Source organism: Poecilia latipinna, unplaced genomic scaffold (genome assembly GCF_001443285.1).
Source record: "Poecilia latipinna isolate Pla-1442-1.1 unplaced genomic scaffold, P_latipinna-1.0 Scaffold3341, whole genome shotgun sequence".
In the NCBI taxonomy this organism is placed as follows: Eukaryota; Metazoa; Chordata; class Actinopteri; order Cyprinodontiformes; family Poeciliidae; genus Poecilia; species Poecilia latipinna.
In genome coordinates, this window is record NW_015115957.1 from 25438 (window position 1) to 29515 (window position 4078).

The 4078-nt window shown below is 35.8% G+C and overlaps 1 long non-coding RNA gene across 1 annotated transcript in view; it reads left to right on the forward strand.

Annotated features, from left to right (window-relative positions):
- Positions 1–2793, forward strand: part of LOC106940742 (uncharacterized) — a 22070-nt gene extending 19277 nt beyond the window's left edge. Inside the window, exon 2 of the long non-coding RNA XR_001423189.1 lies at positions 2291–2793. This is a non-coding gene — a long non-coding RNA (uncharacterized LOC106940742). The remainder of the gene's footprint in view (positions 1–2290) is intronic.
- Positions 2794–4078: the final 1285 nt, after the last annotated feature.

Genomic DNA, 4078 nt, shown 5'->3' on the forward strand with positions numbered 1-4078 from the left:
TGTGTGTGTGTGTGTGTGTGTGTGGATCAGAAGGAGGAGTAACCCAGGGTGCCAAAACCAGACGCAGTCAGGAATCGGCTTGCTTCACCTCTGAAGAGTCAACCGTAAAAGCTTTTTTTTCCTGTATCCTTCAAAAGCCACAAGGAAAACAATAGAAATGAATGAAGTGTTGGAAAATTTTGAATCTCCAGAAGACCAATGAGCTGAATATCTGACAAGTCAGATTACTGAAATTCCTGCTTTGTTTGAATTTTGCTTAAATTTTGATCTAAAACTCACACTGTATTGTTGTAAAAATAAATAAATAAATAGCTTTGTGAGATTTTTTGCCATTTCTGTTAACCTCTGTAGACAGCAGGCTAAAGGACATCATGTAGGCCGTGCTCAAAAAGTGCCAGCAGCAGATTTACCTCCAGCTAAGGAAAAGTCACCTGGATGTGACACATCCCCTCCTCCGTACCATTCTCATCTGTCATCCAGAAATCCTGCTGACCTTCTGTTCTCCAGTCTGCAGTGATGTGACTCTGAGGAGGTCAGCGGAGCCAAACTGTCCGGGCTCATCAAACCGCTGTCCAGTCTTCACAGAAAATTCATTCACACTCTTTATCACAATGGAAATCATAGAGGAATGTTTGTTAAAGTGCTTTATTTAAGGGAGATGAGATTGCACTTTTATTTAATATCTATACAAATAAGAAGTCAAGTAAAATTGGACAAAATCTAAGGGATTGGTTTAGGAGAAATGATGAATGGATAAAATGTTCATAAAACTTTATTTACATTATGATTATCAAAACAGTGCTGTACAGAAAGTTAAACTTTATGTCAGACCATAAGTCTAAATATAACTTATGTTCAAGGACGAAAGACGCAAAGAAAGAGAGGCTTTTGTTGAGGACAGGAAATTAAAAAGAAATGAAATAGGGCAATGAGAGCAAAGGAGAATCATAAATCTAGTTTGTTTATGGCTTTGGACCACAGAGTCATTCTGCCCTCAAGAGGCGTCAGATGGTACTGCAGCTGTCTCACCGCTGTGTCTATAAGAGACGCCACTGTGTGCTTCCTGAGCTGACAAACCTAAGCTGACAGCTACAGGTAGTTAATGCCACAGAAGATGAGAGACATGGGAATTTACTAATTAACAGCAAAGATTTTATGAAAACCTCCCTAGGAAATACTGCAGCTTCCTAATGTACACAGAGCTGTGGCTTAGTCTGTTTACACCACAAACATTTAATGTGGTTGCATTAAAGATCAGGAGAAGAAGAATAACAATAGTGGATCAGGGATAACTTCATGTTCGCACCAATTAATATAAATGAGCAAATTATTCTGATGACGCTGCTGATCAGTTGAAACATTTATATCCCTATGGTCTTTAATAATAATAACAATAGTAACAACAAATAAATGTTTGTTGGTATGGAATACATTTTAAACAATAATATTCATTTAAAAATTAATATTTTTAAAATTAAATATTTGTAAAATGAAGTCATTCCACAATTTTTAATAATTAAATCTTTACAGGTAGGATGATTTTAATATATAAAATAAATACTTATATTGGGAAAACCTTTAATGATATTATTTTTCACAATGTCTTATAATCATGAAATGTTTATGGTAACATTGCTGAATATCTTTGAGTAATAATTATTCTGAAAACACAAATTTTAGTAGATCATTTATAAATATAATTTATAATGGAATTACTGTAAATTTGTCAGTGAAATTAAACAAACTTATAATTAAAGCTATAGAAATTCAAAAATATGTTAAAAGCCTTGGGAAATAAGTAATAATATAATAATAAAAATAATAATAAGATAAAATAAATCCCCTGAGAGGGTAATTTAATTTTTTTCATATATTCAATAAGACATGCATGGTTCAAAGAACAGTGAAAAACCTGGTTACAGTGGTCTGATTCTCAAACAAAGCAAGTTAAAACTACTACATAAAAATAAATGTAAATGTCAATGCACTCTTTATGTTTAGCTATTAAATATGTGAATGCATTCCTCTGGATAGATTTAGAGCTTTAGAGTCATGAGGGGATTGCTGCCCCTGATCAATACTGACACACACACTACCAAGATGCACACAAACACACACAAACACACACTCAAAACTTCACACACAACCCTGCCGTTCTCTGATCCAAAAGGTAAACTTTGATTTGAAAATGCTTCTGACAAAATAACACATCACATCAAAACACTCTAAAGAAAGTCTATTTGTGTGATTTTCTTCACTTTTTTTACCCATTCCTTCTCCTCTGTTCCAGATCGATTTGTTTCTTTGAAGACGGATTGTGAGAAGAAAACAGAACAGCTCAATCCATCATTCTGTCTGCCTGAGGCCCTGCGCCATGAACAATATATTACTGGTGGTATCTGAAAGCACCCGCGGGACACCGGCGCAGTTCAAAGCCGTAGCCACAAACAAACAGAATGGAACCACGCGACTTATTCCAGATCATTCGCTCCACTTCTTCAGCGTCACGCCAATTAGGATCAGAGAGAGGCAGCATTTCAACACCTTTATCTGACAATCTAGACTCAAAGCAAGACGAGACATTTGCCAGCATCCATGAACTGCTCCTGGACACTTCACTGCTGCTTCACCAGAGGAGCCGCAGAAACATGCAGAAGAAGGCCGGAGAAGAAGAACAGCTGGAGTTCGTTGCCTCTATGAATTCAGACTCTGGTGTGAAGGCAGGGATGTTTAATGCTTTTATTTGGGATCCATGCATTCGAAACATGAATAATTACAAATGTTTGAAGTGTCGTTTTGCTTAGTTTCAGTTCTCCCGCGGTCTTAAGAAATGGAGCTTTTTACCCTGTGTCTCACTGACACCCTGTTCAATTTTACCAGGGTATTTTTGTGTGTGTGGTTTCTGGAACTGATAGTCTGACAGGACACTCCCACCCTGCTCCTCGCAGATGTCCGAACATGACATCTGCCGCACTCCTCCAGAGCATCATCTATGAGGATTATTTATTCGTTTGCTTTAGTTGAAGTATTTCAAATCACATGAAAAAAGCCTGATGGTCAAAAACCAATAAATTCTAAATAAGGACCTTTTTCTATTGCCAATTAGTAGGCATTCAAAAGCTTGGCGGTCAAAAGCTCAAAATAGGAGCAACAATAACCTAATGAATACAAAAAGTATTTTTTGTATTAAAAATTTGGACCAATCTTAATTTGGAAATCTGTGAAAAAGAAAAACTTGAAAAAGAAAAACTTAAAAACTGGTAATGCCAGTCATTGTGGCAACAACTGCAATCTTGCTTTTGACATGACTGGAAATTAGGGTTTTTTTACAATGGAGAGATTAACCACTAGTAATACAGCCTATTTGAGTTCTGGTCACTATATCAACAGGATTTAAGCTCAGACTTTCATTAGGCCACTCCTAAGTCTTGAGTTTTTAAGGCTTTCAGACTTGGACTTGCCCTGTGTGCTTAATGATTGTCCCACTGCACAAACCCAAATGTGCATAAAGTTAAGCTCTGACTAGCTGCACTATTCCATTATTATTTGTAGTTTGATTAGCAAAGATATATCAGTCTTGCACAGCAGAAACAAACTTAAAGCTGTAACATTTTGTGTTATACCTAAATATAAGGGATCAGAACCAACTAGAAATTCAAGAAAAAGAGAACTTTTAAAAAACTGTAGTCTTCCAGGAAGCAAATCAAAACACAAAGATACTGTCTGTCCCAATAAGTGTCTCACTTCCAAGACATTAAGACATCAGATGTGTTTATTGTCAATCAGTCTATGACATAAAACAAAACTACTACTGACAGTTAATATGGCAGGATTAGTTGGGCTACAAATGATTTTTTCAACTAAAAAAGATTACAGTTAAATAGGATATAACTAACTACCATACTGGGTAACACTTTATTTGATGGATTGTGAATAAGACTGTCATAACACTGTCATAAACATGACATAACACCTGTCATGAACATGAATAAGTCTTCATGAATATTTATGACTGCTGTCATAAAGTGCCATTCGGTAAATTATGACACTTTTAATACAAAGTTATTATTCAAAATGT